This window comes from Cetorhinus maximus, chromosome 9, assembly GCF_964194155.1.
Source record: "Cetorhinus maximus chromosome 9, sCetMax3.hap1.1, whole genome shotgun sequence".
Lineage (NCBI taxonomy): Eukaryota > Metazoa > Chordata > Chondrichthyes > Lamniformes > Cetorhinidae > Cetorhinus > Cetorhinus maximus.
In genome coordinates this window covers 89,255,149-89,271,144 of record NC_135887.1, presented here as the reverse complement: position 1 = coordinate 89,271,144, position 15,996 = coordinate 89,255,149, and the positions used below count along the sequence as shown (strand labels likewise).

The window sequence follows — 15,996 nt, the reverse complement described above, 5'->3', positions numbered from 1 at the left end:
CAGCCGCCTTGATGCCAAATCCTGAGAGACCACTGAGCCAACCGGGAACAATCCAAGCTATCAAACTGCAAGACCCATACATCTTTAACTGTTCTCTGACTCTAAAAAGCCAATCTATCCTTCCACTCGGTAACTCATTGGTGTATGTATATCAACTTCAACTCTAGGTGTGTGCATGAAAGTTGGAATGTTTTTTATTATTTTACTTAGACTGGGTTAAGTACAATAAATAAAAGCCCCTTTTCTTTTTTTTAATTCAAGGAAACCTGTCTGCATATGCCTTTTACAGTCACAGCATATAAACAATTAAACACTCATCGAATTAGCAACCTGTGTGGCCAAACAAAGAGTGGAAAAAGAGGGGAGATATCCTACCTCCTCACCTGACTGCAACATTTATAAAATTTGTTATAAGGGTTCAGGAACAGAATCCTTACACATGTTTTCTTTTCCCTCACCCAGTTGATTCCCTGGTACCAGGCTGGCTCAAACTAACAAACTCAAAGATGAAACTTGTAATCTTCTATCTTAGAACAGCAAAATACTGCAATGCTGGAAGTCTGAAATAAAAACAGAAAATGTTGGAAATACTTCAATCTTCTAGATTAGTGGAGTTTAGCACTACCTCCAGATTGTGCATTTCATAAGTCAGCTATCAGAACCTGACACTATTATAACCCTCTGATAGTATCATAATTTTTAAAAGCTTTGTTTTCCAGGTGTAGTCAATAACCAGATCATGGGAGAATACCTGAAAAGTTGACATCATTTGCATTCAACAGCATTTACTTGCACTCATTTGATATCAATCACATTCAAAAGCAACCATTCGGCTTCCATGTAACATCAATTGCGCTCAAACACAATCATTTACCTATCATTTAACATTACAAGTACTGTAACAGACATCAATGTCATCAATTGCCCCAAATCGCAGCGCTCAAACATTTGTGATTAGCAACATCACTTAAGCATTCGGACACCAAAAATGATCATAGGGCTTATTTCCCATATTTCTGAATTTCAAGAGCTTCAAACATAAAACTGTGCTAACTTCAGAAAAAGCAGACCACCCTGGTTTGATTAGGTATATTTATGTTATTCTTTATAACCTATAACTCGTGTTGCACATCCCTGCCCCTACCCTCTGCCGCGCATAGCCACCCCCAAGATTGCAGCAGTTCTCTCCCCATCAACTGCACCCCCAAAGCAATTTTCTCCCTCACCACCCCCACCGAGCAAATTTCTCCTCCACCAGCAGCCCCCGCCCACCCGCCCCGAGCAATTTTCTTCCACCACATCCCCCGCCCCCTATTTAACACTGATGTCAGAATCCTGTGGCGTGTCCAGAAGAACTGAATAGGATAAAACGATGCTATGCCTCTAATGCTGTTCCAGGTGAAATCAGCTAACCCAGCACAGACCACATAGCAAGCCTGGGAACATCACAGCTCATTTACTAACTGTCTTTAATATCAAAACCGTTGGGGGTGTGACCAATAATATTTTTTTAATATTCGTATATGAGATAAGGGCGTCGCTGGCTAAACCAGCATTTATTGCCCTCGGGAAGGTGGTGGCGAGCTGCTTTCTTGAACTGCTGCAATCCATATGATGTAGGTGCACCAACAGTGCCCCTAGGAATGGAGTTCCAGGATTTTGACCCAGCGACAGTGAAGGAACGGCGATATATTTCCAAGTGAGGATGGTGTGCGGCTTGGAGGGAAATTTGCAGGTAGTGGTGTTCCCATTCATCTGCTGCCCTTGTCCTTCCAGATGGTGGCAGTTCTGGGTTTGGAAGGTGCTGTCTGAGGAGTCTGCATGAGTTCCTGCAGTGCATCTTGTGGATGGTATACACTGCTGTCATTGTGTGTCAGTGGTGGAAGAAGGTGGAAGAGAGAAGTTTGTGGGTGGGGAGCCAATTGAGCTTCTTGAGTGTTGTTGGAGCTACACTCATCCGGGCAAGTGGAGAGTATTCCATCACACTCCTGACTTATGCCTTGTAGATGGTGGACAGGCTTTGGGGAATCAGGGGGCGAGTTACTCGCTGCAGGATTCCGAGCCTCTGATCTGCTTTTGCAGCCACAGTATTTATATGGCTAGTCCAGTTTAGTTTCTGGTCAATGGGAACCCCCAGGATGTTGATAGTGGGGGATTCAGTAATGGTAAAGTCACTGAATGTCAAGGGGAGAAGGTTCAATTCTCTCTTGTTGGAGATGGTCATTTCCAATTTTGGGATAACAAATCATTAATACCGTGCTCACCGTTATGGAAATATAGGGCCTCGAATTCTGTCAATGAACACCTCCCGATGTCAGCAGTCTTGCTTTAGGGGGTACTAAGCACAGTTGGTCCTCCATAGGGAATTGAGAAGAATCAGAAGGTCATCCACAACAGCCTCTGCATATCTGCTCAGTTAGTCGTATTTAAACCAAATTATATTGTAAGTTAGCACTCCAATGAGACATATCTTTAAATTAATAAACAAAGTAAATCAGCCAAGTTTAAAAATAAAAATATTACTTTTGTTTTCTTAACATCCCAATGCTATTCCAACTCCATCTTAAAAATGTACTCATTCCTTTTAATCTTTATTTCTGGCATTAGGATTCTGTTTTTTGCCAAGTTAAAAGTCAGACAGGAGAGTGGTAATTAATTGCTCTACATTACAATATACAAAGTGCTTGGGTCTTAGAAACTGACATTTGGCAGTCTAATTTAAATATTAATAATTTCCAGTCTGTCCGCATAAAAAATAAATTGTCCAGTCAACACTGAGCAAATAGCAACATAAACCAATAGCAGAGGGTTATTAACAGGTCACTTGCCTGACATGATAAAAAGGTCAAAATGCTGAGCCTGAAAGCATGAGAGAACTTAATAACCACAGTTGAAGTGCATGGTTATTAAGTTCTCTGAAGCTTGAATTTAATAATAATTGAATTAGCTGATGATAACGTATGTCCTCACAAAGCTGGGCTCTACAAAGAAACTCTTCAAAGCTAGTTTCCCCCATTAAGGGTAATTGGTGTAATGATTTACATAAAAATATTAACTGTCAACAGAACAACTGGGTATTGTATTTAGTGCTGTTTGTGATAACATCCTTTTTAGGTAAACAATGGTATTCCAAGTTCAAGGTAGATTTGTCAACGAGTATGAAATAAACTGTTATAAGTACAATAGAAGATGTTGATCTAATCGCTGATTAAATATATAGTTGCAATTTTATTTTAATGACTGTCAAAGGTTAGAGAAGATAGGGTTTTATTCCATAGAAAGGTCTTGAATTTGGGCATTAATGTAGTTAATAAACATTGTGAAAACCAATTTTTGTTAGCTTGCTTGCTTATGACCAAGTACAACATTAAATTTAACCTAGGGAGAAATGAAATTCTGATTACAGAGAAGTGTAGAAAACAATGTTCACTATATAACAATTTACATAACACAGCTTTGAATTATTGGATAGTAATTGCATGGGAGCTTGCCAAATGAAAAATAGAACTGTTCATTTGGAAATGCCAATCTTAAGGCTAGTGTCTGGTGGCATTCCAAAGATGACTGAGAAAACACATTGGGCCGTAACATCGAAGTTCCAGGGCAGTGTAACTGGGGGGTACCCCAAAGAAGCGCTGGGAAAATTCCCCGTCCACACACCCCCTCCACCCCACCCCCATCTCCCCAAGAGGTTCCCAGATAAGGCTTGCATGGCAATTGCCTGGGAAGTACAAACTTCCCAGGCAATTGCCCTTCACTGGGAACCATCTGAAAATTCAATTTAAATTGCAAACTTTGCTTGGTTCCGACTGTCTCACATCAGCAGTTACCCAGAAAAAGTTAGAAGAATTAAAATGACTTCTAGCTTCCGGGTAGCTATTGTACAGACCTGCACCAGCACCGGTACCGACACCCCCCACCCCCACCCCCTCCTGCCAACGGGTCACCCTCCACCTCCTGACTACAACCCTGCCACGGGACTCCCACGTCACCCACCCATCCCCATTCATGACTAACCCCACCACCACCCTCAACCCCCAGGGGGCTCTCCACCCCCCACCCCGCCCCTCCTACTCCCTCCCAAGACTCCCCCCAAACACAAACTACTACCCGCAGGTTCCGACCCGACCTCACCCCGCCAACCCCCTGCCGACTGCCTGACACTCCGCCCCACCCCGCCTCACAACTGTCTGACCCATTCCCCTCCCAACCCCAAATTCTACTTACCTGACAAACCTGCCTTCCCCTTGGCTTTAAAGTGGCTGGACCTTGAAACTTACCTGAATTTACAGAAGCCGGTGCTGTAAAAAAGGGGACATGGCCTCCTTGCGTCAGACTCTGAAGCCTTTGAAAGAAGGCCTGGGGAATGCACTGCCCTGCACAGTACTCGCCTGGCCTGAGTCAGTAGGTCAGGTGAGATTGGATCGAGAAGATTTGAAGGTAAGTAAAAGTAGAAGCGGAGTGGCAATGCAACTCTGATTGCCACTGTGCAGAATTTCCAATGTCTTTCACCACTGTGATGTTTCTGATATACCCTCAAGCACCATATTCAGAGTCACAGAATCGCTACAGTGCAGAAGGAGGCCATGGGGCCCACTGTGTCTACACCAGCTCTCTGAATAAGTAACTCACCTAATGCCATTCCCCACCATCTCCCCGTAACCCTGCACATTCTTCCATAAGACGTGGGAGCAGAAGGAGGCCATTCGGCTCATCGAGTCTGCTCTGCCATTCAATGAGATCATAGTTGATCTGATAATCCTCAACTCCACTTTCCTGCCTTTTCCCCATAAACCTTGATTCCCTTACTGATTAAAAATCACCTATCTCAGCCTTGAATATACTTAACGATCCAGCCTCTACAGCCCTCTGCGGTAAAGAATTTCACAGATTGACTACTCTCTGAAAGAAGAAATTCCTCCTCATCTGTTTTGAATGAGTGCCCCCTTACTCTGAGATTATGCCCTCTGGTCCTAGAATCTCCCACAAGAGGAAACAACTTCTCAACATCTACCCTGTGAAGCCCCCTAAGAATCTTATATGTTTCAATAAGGTTGCGTCTCATTCTTCTAAACTCCAATGAGTACAGGCTTAACCTACTCATCCTCATAAGAAAATCCCTCCACACCTGGGATCAACCTAGTGAACCTTCTCTGGACTGCCTCCAACGCCAGTACATCTTTCCTTAGATAAAGAGATCAATCTGTTCACAGTATTCTATGAGCAGAATTTTCCCCCATTGGGGGGAAAGTTTAGGAGCGGGCGCGTGGAGGTGTGCCTCCAATCGATGCCCCTGATCGGGGGCGTGCCGCCATATTATGCGGCCAATTAAGGCCCACCCAGCATGACATCCGCCAGGAAGCGCTACGCGCTCCCTGTGCGGACGGGGTGGGGGGGAGGCGGGATTCCCTCAGCCAAGAGTGCGCTCTTTCGTGCATGTGCATGAAAGAGCGCACTCATCCCCCTGAGGCTAAGTGCTGCCTCAGGGAGATCGGCTCCACACTAAGAAATATTAAAAATAGAAAAAAACATTTCCCTGACGCTATCACATGAGTTGGGACATGTCCATCACTTTCAAAGACACTTTTATTTCATTTTTTAAAACATCCATGAAACCTCATCCCACCCGTGGATGAGGTTTCATGCTTTATCAAATGCCCACGAGGGCTCCCAGCCTGCCCGCCAACCTTAAGGTTAGACGGGCAGGTCCACTAATTACTTTAATGAGTTTGTCAATGGCCTCAATTGGCCATTGACAGGTTGGCAGGCGCACAGCTGATTCTGCTGAGCCCCCACCGACCTGAAAATTGAAATGGGGCGGGTGACGTTGGGAGTTCTGTCCAACGTCATCCCGCGTCATTTTATGCGTCGGCAAGCGGGCACCGCCCCCTAACCGGGAAATCCCGTGGTCCAACTAGTGCCTTGTATAGTTTTAGCAAGACTTCCCTATTTTTATACTCCATTCCCTTTGAAATAAAGGCCAACATTCCAATTGCCTTACCTATTACCTGCTGAAATTGTGTGTTAGCTTTTTGGGATTCATGCACAAGGACCCCCAAATCTCTCTGTGCTGCAGCTTACTTCAGTCTTTCTCCATTTAAATAATATTCAGCTCCTCTATTCTTCCTGCCAAAATGCATAACCTCACATTTTCCTACATTATATTCCATCTGCCACGTTTTTGCCCATTCACTTAACTTGTCTATATCTCACTGTAGACTCTGTCTCATCCTCACTACTAGCATTCCCACCTATTTTTGTGTCATCCACAAACTTGGTGATAGTACATTCATTTTCTTCATCCAACTCATTAATATATATTGTGAATAATTATGGCCCCAGCACTGATCCCAGTGGCACTCCATTAGTTACAGGTTGCTATCCTGAATATGCCCCCTGTATCCCAACTCCTTGTCTCCTATTAGTTAGCCTATCCTCTATCCATGCTAATATACTACCCCCCAACACCACGGGTTCTTATCTTATTAAGTAGCCTTATGTGTGCTACCTTATCGAACGCCATTTGGAAGTCCAAATATATCACATCTACTGGTTTCCCTTTATCTATACTACGTGTTATTTGCTCAAAGAATTCTAATAAATTTGTCAGGCATGATTTCCCCTTCATGAAGCCATGTTGACTCTGCTTGATTATATTATGCATTTCTAAATGCTCTTCTATTACATCTTTTATAATAGACTCCAACATTTTCCCAATGACAGATGTTAAGCTAACTGGCCTACAGTTACCTGTATTTTGTCTCCCTCCCTTTTTGAATAAGGGTGTCACATTGGCAGTTTTCCAATCCTCTGGGACCTTTCCAAAATCTAAAAGGATTCTTGGAAGATTACTATCAGTGCACCCACTACCTCTGTAGCTATTTCCTTTAATATCCTAGGATGCAACCCATCAAGTCCAGGGAACGTATCGGCCTTCAGCCCCATTACTTTCCCTAGTACTTTTTCTCCAGTGATAGTAATTGTATTTATTTCCTCCCCTACTTTTGCCCCATGATTATTTAGTATTTTTGGAATGCTATTAGTGTCTTCTACCATGAAGACTGATGCAAAGTATTTATTCAAATCCTCTGCCATTTCCTGGTTCCCCAGCCTCATTCTCTAAGGGGCCTATATTGACTTTGGTCTCTCTCTTTCTTTTTATACATTTAAAGAAGCTCTTACTGTCTGTTTTTATATTATTTGCTAGTTTACCCTCAAAGTTTATTTTCTCCCTCTTTTTTTTTGGTCATCTTTTGTTGGTTTTTAAAACTTACCCTGGCTTACCACTAATCTTTACCACATTGTATGTTTTTTCTTTCACTTTGACACTATCCTTTGGTTAACCATAGTTGGTTTATCCCCTTCCTACAATCCTTCTTCCACACTGGGATATATCTTTGTTGTGAGTCATGAATTATTTTGTTAAACGTCTGCCATTGTTCATCAACCGTCTTATCTGCTAAATTCCTTTCCCAGTCCACTCCAGCCAACTTTCCCCTCATTCCTTTATAATTACACTTACTTAGGTTTAGCACAGTTGTTTCTGAATTAAGGGCGGGATTTTCCGCACCTGTCCGCCGCCACGATCTTCCGGTCCCACCATAAGTCAATGGCTGGGGTGCCGCCCATGATGGGGTCAGAAAATCTAGCCTAAGTTTCTCACTCCCAAACTGAATGCTAAATTCCACCATGTTATGGTCACTGTTTCCTAGGGGATCTTTTACTCAGATAATTTATTAAACCTGCCTAATTACACATTACCAGATCCAAAAATGCCTGATCCCTGATTGGATCCACAATATATTATTCTAGGAAACTGTCCCAAATACACTCTATGAATTCTTGCTTGTGGCTTCCTCTGGCAATTTGATTTTAATCTACATGGAGATTAAAGTCATCCATGATTAATATACTGCCTTTTTTACATGCCCTCATTATTTCCTGATTTATTCTCTGTCCAATAGCATAGCTACTGTTAGGGAGCTTATAGAATACTCCCATCAGTGTCTTCTTCCCCTTGTTATTTCTTACCTCCACCCATATGGATTCCACATCTTCTGGTCCAAGATTATTTCTTGTTCTCGTACTTATTATATCTCGTACTAGCAAAACTACCCCACCACCCTTTCCTTCCTGCCTTTTGAAAAGTCGTATACCCCTGAACATTTAATTCCCAGCTTTGATCTCCTTGTAACCATGTCTCCGTAATGGCTATACGATCATACCCATTAACCTCTATTTGTGCCGTTAATTCATTTATTTTGTTCTGAATACTACGTGCATTTAAGTAAAGAGCCATTAACTTTGCCTTTTTACAATGTTTTCCCCCTTTGACCCTATTTGGTGCCCTTTTATGTTCGTGCACTCTGTCCCTTCCTGTCACACTCTGGGTATCACACTCTGGGTATCATTACCTAAGTAGCTGCCCTGCAATGCTGCCATATCCTTTTGCATTGTAAGCCTATTTACCCCCCTCTATTTAGTTTAAAGCCCTCTCTACAGCCTGAGTTATTCATTTCTCTAGGACACTGGTCCCAGCACGGTTTATGTGAAGCCCATCCCACCGGAACAGCTCCCTTCTACCCCAGTATTGATACCAGTGCCCCATGAACTAAAACCCATTCCTCCACACCAATCTTTGGTCACGCTTTTAACTCCTTGACTTTATTTACCCTATGCCAGTTTGCCCGTGGCTCAGGTAGTAATCCCAAGATTATTACCTTGGAGGTTCTGAGTTTTAATTTAGCTCCTAACTGTTCAAATTCTTTCAGCAGAACCTCCTTTCTAGTCCTATCAACGTCATTGGTACCAACATGGATGCCGACAACTGGATCCCTCCCCTCCCACTCCAAGTTCCTCTCCAGCCCTGAGGAGATGTCCATAACCCTGGCACCGGGCAGGCAACACAGCCTTCGGGACTCACGCTCACAGCTGCAGAGAAGTTTCTATCCACATACATCTACTACATTTCTATTTCCTTATGATATAACAATCTAATGCCCTTTTGAATGCCTCAATTGAACCTGCCTCCACTACCATCTCTAGGCCTTAAAAAAATGTGTTTTTTTCTTAACTTCCCGCTGAAGTGGCCTAGCAAACCACTCAGTTGCATTAAACCATGGGAGTGGTAAAGAAGGTGATTTAGCACCAACATTCCTTCTAAGTTTACTGAACCAGATTTAGTTTGTTATAGTAAACCAACCTTAAGTCTGAACACACTATCAGCCCTTAATTTCTAGTTTAGGGCACATTTGTCTCGCCAAGAGCTCTTTTTCTTGAATTTTTAATTAAGACACTTACTTGAAGAGACAGGGTTCGTAATATAAGCATCAACAAGGTTGAAAGAAGAGCAGAAAATATAACTCAGGAAGCCATTATTATGTAACACCAAGCTTCTATTTTAAAATCTTGAAAATTATAGGAAAGGGAAACGTTTAGGGAGGTATGGAGTACTTTGATAATAAAAAATAGAAATGATGGGAATAGAAATTTTTGTTTCTTATTTCCAATTTCCAGAATTTTCCATTCAACATAGGTGAATATAGATATATTCCAACAAGGGCAAAATGGAAAGAATAAATGCCAAGGCTCCATGGATGACAAGAGAGATAGAGAATATGATTAAACAAAAAGAGAGGGTATATGATGCATGTTAGGCGAATAGTTCAAATGAGAACCAGGCTAAATTCAATAAGTTGAGAGGAGAAGTAAAGAGGAAAGTAAGACTGGCAAATAGAGAATATGAAAACAGAATGGCAGTAAATATAACAGGGAATCCAAAAATATTTTACTAGCATGTAATTAGTAATAAGGTAGTAAGAGGTGGGACCTATTAGGGATAAAGAGTGTGATATATGTTCAGAGGCACAGTGCATGGCTAGAATAGTTAATGAGTGCTTTGTATTAGTGTTTACTCAGGGAGAGGATGTTGAGAAAATATTGGTGGAAGAGGAGATGGCAGAGATAATGAATGAGGTGAAAATTGAGACCCAGGATGTACTGGAAAGGCTGGCTATGCTTAGATTTGATATGTCTTTGGCTCCAAATGACTTGCATCCCATGTTATTAACAGAACTGGAAATGGAGATAGCTAAAGCTTTCCATAATATTCCAATCTTCCCTTGGTATGGGGAACTGCCAAATGATTGGAGAGTAGCAAATGTGACACCCTTATTCAAGAAAGGGTGCCAGGACATTCCCAGCAACGACAGGCCAGTCAGTTTAACATCAGTGGTGGGTAAGGTATTAGAAACAACAATCAGAGGGAAAAAAATCAACAGGCACTTGGAGAGGTTTGACTTAAGGAAGGAATGCCAGCATGGATTTGTAAAAGGCAGATCATGCGTGACTAATTTAATTAAACGTTTTGATGAAGTAACAGGTGTTTGATGAAGGGGATACAGTGGATGTTGTCCATATGAATTTCAAGAAATTGTTTGACAAAATAGCACATAAAAGGCTGATTAAGGCTCATGCAATATTAGGGTCATGTAAGCTTGTACAAAAATTAGCTCATGGACAGAAAATAGCAAGTTATGGTAAGTGGCTGTTTTTCTGACTGGAGCATGGTAGACAATACTTTTCCCCAAGGGTCAGTACTGCTTTTTTTGATATATGTAAATATCTTTGATATTAGAATGCAGTGTAAATTTTCAAACTTTGCCAATGACACCAAACTTGGAGATGTGACAGTAAAGATATCAATTGACTGCAACAGGACATAGTTCGGCTAGAAGAACGGGCAGACAAGTGGCAGATCGAATTTAGTACAGAGAAATGTGAGGTGATGCATTTTCACAGAAGAGATAGGGAGAGGCAACATTGATTTAAGGGTACAGTTCTAAAGAGTGTGCAGGGACACAGAGACTTGGGGGTGCATATATCCACTGGAATTTAGAAGAGTATAAGGCGACTTGATTGAGACCTTTAAAATCCTGAGGGGTCTTAACAGGGTGGATGTGGAGAGGATGTTTCCTCTTGTGGGGAAATCTAGAACTAGGGGTCACTGTTTAAAAACAAGGGGTCGCTCATTCAAGGCAGAGATCAGGAGAATTTTTTTCTCTCAGAGGGCAGTAAGTCTTTGGAACTCTCTTCCTTAAAAGGCAGTTGAAGCAGAGTTTTTGAATATTTTTAAGGAGGAGCTAGATAGATTCCTGATTAACAAGGGGATGAAAGGTTATCGGAGGTATGCAGGAATGTGGGGTTGGGGTTACAGTCAGATCAGCCAGGATCTTATTGAATGGCAGAGCAGGCTTGAGGGGCCGAGTGGCCTACTCCTACTCCTAATTGGTATGTTCATATGTACATAGATCTTTAAAATGACATGGCATATGGAGAGGCTAATTTGCAAATCATATGGGATCTTAGGTTTCGTTATTCATATGGAATATCAAAGCAGGGAAGTCATGCTGAATCTTTTCAAGCTCTGATTAGGCCACACCAGAGTACTGCATCCAGTTCTGGACATCACAATTTAGGAAGCATGTGACAGTCCTTGAGAGGGTGCAGATCTACCAGAATGGTTCCAGGGATAAAAAAAATAGCTTCAAGGTTATGGTAGTGACACTTGCATTGTAATCCTTAGAGAAAAGGAGATTGCAGATAGATTTTGGTAGAGTTTTATAAGATGATGACAGGTTTAGATAAAGTAGGAAAAGATTAGCTGTTCCCATTTGCTGATTGCACAAGGAGTAGGGGATACAAGTTGAAGGTTTTGGGCAAGATATACAGGGTGATGTGAGGAAGAGCTCATTTATGCAGCAAGTAATAATTACTGGAACTTGCTGTCTACAAGGCTGACGGAAAAACAAGGTGATCAATGATCTGTCCCACAGTCTAGTCAAGCAACAGCCTGATATAGTCATACAAAAAGAGAGAGAGGTGATCTTATTGAAACATGTAAGATCCTGAGGGGACTTGACAGAGTGGATGCTGAGAGGATGTTTCCCCTTATGGGAGACACTAGAACTGGGGGTCACAGTTTTAAAAAAGGTGGAGAATTTGTTTCTCTCAGAGGGCTATAAGTCTGTGGAATTCTCTTCTCCAGAGAGCAGTGGAGGCAGCATCATTGAATATTTTTAAGGTCAAGTTGGGTAGATTCTTAATTAACAAGGGAGTCAAGGGGTATAGGAGTAGACAAGAAAGTAGAGTTGAGGCCACAATCAAATCAGCCATGATCTTATCAAATGACGGAGCAAGTTCGAGGGGCTGAATGGTCTACTCTACCTCCTAGTTCAGATGCATGTTCATATGTATTCACTGAATCATACCTTAATGACACCAACATCACCATTCTTGGGTCCACCAGGAATGGCAGCACAGTGGTACACCATCGGGAGACAGTTGCCCTGGGAGTCCTCAACACTGACTCCGGATCCCATGAAGTCTCATAGTATCAAGTCAAATGTGGGCAAGGAGACTTCCTGCTGGTTACCATCTATTGTCCCTACCCCCACCCCTCAGCTGATGAATCAGCACTCCTCCATGTAGAACACCAATTTTAAAAATCACTGAGGGTGGAAAGGACACAGAATACACTTTGGGTGGAGGACTTCAATGTCCATCACCAAAAATGGCTCGATAGCACTATTACTGACTAAGTAGGCCAGGAGCTAAAGCACATGGCTGCTAGACTGGGTCTGCAGGAGGTCTTGAGGGAACCAACAAGAGGGAAAAATCTACTTGACCTCATCCTCACCAATCTATCTGTCGTGGATGCATCTGTCCATGATAATATTGGTGGGAGTGACCACTGCAGTGTCCTTGTGGAGACGAAGTCTCATCTTCACATTGAGGACACCCTCCATCATGTTGTGTGCCGCTACCACCATCCTAAATGGGATAGATTTCGAACAGATCTAGCAACTCAAAACTGGAATCCATCAGGCGCTGTGGGCCATGAGCAGCAGCTCCACAAATATCACTATCCTCAATGATGGGGAGCACAGCACATCAGTGCAAAAGACAAGGCTGAAGCATTTACAACAATCTTCAGCCAGACATGCCAAGTGGATGATCCATCTCGGCTTCCTCCTGAGGTCCCCTGTACCACAGGTGCCAGTCTTCCGTCAATTCAATTCACTCTAAGTGATATCAAGGAACGGTTGAAAGCACTGGATACTGTAAAGGCCTGACAACATTCCGGCAACAGTGCTGAAAACTTGTGCTCCAGAACTAGCCGCACCCCTAGCCAAGCTGTTCCAGTACAATTATATTACTGGCATCTACCCGGCAATATGGAAAATTGCCTAGGTACACCCTGTACACAAAAAGCAGGACAAATCCAACCCAGACAATTACCATCCCATCAGTCTACTCTCAATGCATCCATCCCTTTCAGAATTTTGTGTGTTTCAATGAGGTCTCCTCTCATTCTACTAAACTCCAGTGAATACAGGCCTAGTCGGCCCAATCTCTCCTCATACAACAATCCTGTCATCCCAGGGATCAGTCTGGTGAACCTCGCTGTACTCTCTCTTTGGCAAGCACATCCATTCTTAGGTAAAGGATGGTCAACAGTGCAACAAAGCAGCACTTACTCAACAATAACAAGCCCACCAATGCTCTGTTTGGGTTCTACCAGAGCCACTCAGTTCCTGACCTCTTAACACCCTTGACCCAAAGGACAAAAGAGCTGAACTCAAGAGGTGAGGTGAGAACAACAACCCTTGGCATCAAGGCAGCATTTGACCAAGTGAGGCACCAAGGAGCCCTAGCAAAACTGAAGTCAATGGGAATAGGGGAAAATGCTCCACTGGTTGGAGTCATACCAAGCACAAAGGAAGGTGGTTGTGGTTGTTGGGGGCCAATCATCCCAGCCCCAGGATATCGCTGCAGGAGTTCCGCAGTGTAGTATCCTAGGCCCAACGACCTTCAGCTGCTTCATCAATGACACTCCTTCCATCATAAGGTCAGAAGTGGAGATGTTCGCTGATGATTGAGCAATATTCAGCACCATTCATGACTCCTCAGATACTGAAGCAGTCTGTGGCCATAGGTAGCAAGACCTAGACAACGTTCAGGCTTGGGCGGATAAGTGTCAAGTAACATTCACACACACAAGTGCCAGACAGTGGCCATAGAACCATAGAATCATGGCCATCTCTAACAAGAGAGAGTCTAACCATCACCCCTTGACATTCAATGACATTACTATTGCTGAGTCTCTCACTATCAACATCCTGGAGATTACTATTGACCAGAAACTGAACTAGACCAGCAATATAAATACTATGGCTGTAAGAGCAGGTCAGAGACTGAGTAAGTCAACTTCTGACTCTTCAAAGCCTATCCACCCTCTACAAGGCACAAGTCAGGAGTATAGTGGAATACTCTCCATTTGCCTGGATGAGTGCAGCTCCAACAACACTCTAGAAGCTCAAAACCAACCAGGACAGAGTGGACTACTTGATGGGTACCCCAACTACCACCTTAAACAATCACTTGCTCCGCCAATGACCCCCAGTGGCAGCAGTGTGTACCATCTACAAGATGCGCTGCAGCAACTCACCAAGGCTTCTTCGACAGCACCTTCCAACCTGTGACCTCTGCCACCTAGAAGATCTATATCGCTGTTCCTTCATTGTCGTTAGATCAAAATCCTGGAACTCCCTTCCTAACAGCAGTGTGGGTGTACCTACACCACATGGACAGCAGTGGTTCAAGAAGACAGCTCACTCCCACCTTCTCAAAGGCAATTAGGGATGGGCAATAAATGCTGGCCTAGCCAGTGACTCCCACATTCCACGAAAGAATAAATTTTTAAAAATCTCAAAAGGAAATTAGATGGGTCCTTAGGGAAATAAAGTTGCATAGCTATGGGGATAGCGCAGAGGAATGGGACTGACTGGATTGCTGTACAGAGAGCAGGCATGGACACGGTGGGCCCAATAGCCTCCTTCTGTTTCATAATAATTCTATGAATGAATTGAAAGTTAACTTTCAATCTAGAAATCTATTAAATCTGGAAGAGTCAAGATTTTACTTAATAGGTTGTAGCCCATTGGCTATCTAATATTTACACTGTAATTACCCTGTCACATTTCAATTGGGTCCAAAATCTAATGAGGCAAGATACCGTCAAGCATAACTCAATTTACTCAACCGGAAAATATAATCAATCCATAATCTCAACAAGGTAGTGCAAACCAGTCGTTACAGATGGGACATTTAAAATGTAACATGAAGGCTGAAGGCAAATTTCAAATTCTTTCGGCTTCATTTGCCCAATAAGATGCAGACCAAAAAGTCCGAGGTTTGGTTCTAGCATGTGTTGAGTTAGCTGATTTTAGCTGAGGAGACAGTGGAGTCAATTTAATTGATCTCACTATTCCTCACCTAAAAAAAGAGAAAGCATGCTCTCACTCCTGACAGGTACCCAGTAACCTCTGCCAGAAAGTGAACAGAGGAGAACATCAATTGGGTTCAGCTGTGAACAACTGAATAGATCATTAATGCTCACTGTCCAGAGTTCAAACAAAGAATCGTCATCTTGGCAAGATGCTCGGAGAGAATCATAGCCCATGAGGAGTGTGGCCAGGGAATGTGCAATAGGTAGAAAACTGGCAATGTAGAAGTAAAACAAAATGACATAATATGCCAGTTTTTTTACAGACAGAATGAACATGTCATATTGTCTGTGAATTTCATCATTGTGGATCTTAGTAAGGTAGTAAGGGAACTCATTTCAACAAATAGGATCATGCTAATTGATTATACCTAATCAACTAATGAAGATCTGTAGTTATAAATCAACAAAAGAGTAAATTAATTCACACTTGACATTGAGGCAGCTACTGAGGGCATGTACCGTACTCCAACTTAATCTGATTGATCAAATTACATGCAACAAAATCCTTCAGGCATTGTTGTGATAAAGTATCAAACCATGAAAAGCTCAGTATTGCCACTAAAAAGAATCCCAGACTACTGTGCAATAAGAACTGAATTTGATTTATTCATTTACTGTAAATCAATGGCCTTGTAGTTGTGCCCTAC

The 15,996-nt window shown here is 42.6% G+C and overlaps 1 protein-coding gene across 7 annotated transcripts in view; it reads right to left on the bottom strand.

Annotated features, from left to right (window-relative positions):
- The window catches only part of dagla (diacylglycerol lipase, alpha), a 485,173-nt gene that overhangs the window by 280,319 nt on the left and 188,858 nt on the right, over positions 1 to 15,996 (bottom strand). Inside the window, exon 3 of one of the 7 annotated variants that reach the window (XM_078549077.1) lies at positions 376 to 560. The exons of 4 other annotated variants lie outside the window; for them this stretch is intronic. The gene's annotated coding sequence lies outside the window, so the exon portion shown is untranslated. The remainder of the gene's footprint in view (positions 1 to 375; positions 561 to 15,996) is intronic. 2 more of the 7 variants (XM_078549076.1, XM_078549078.1) reach the window with 2 other exon arrangements.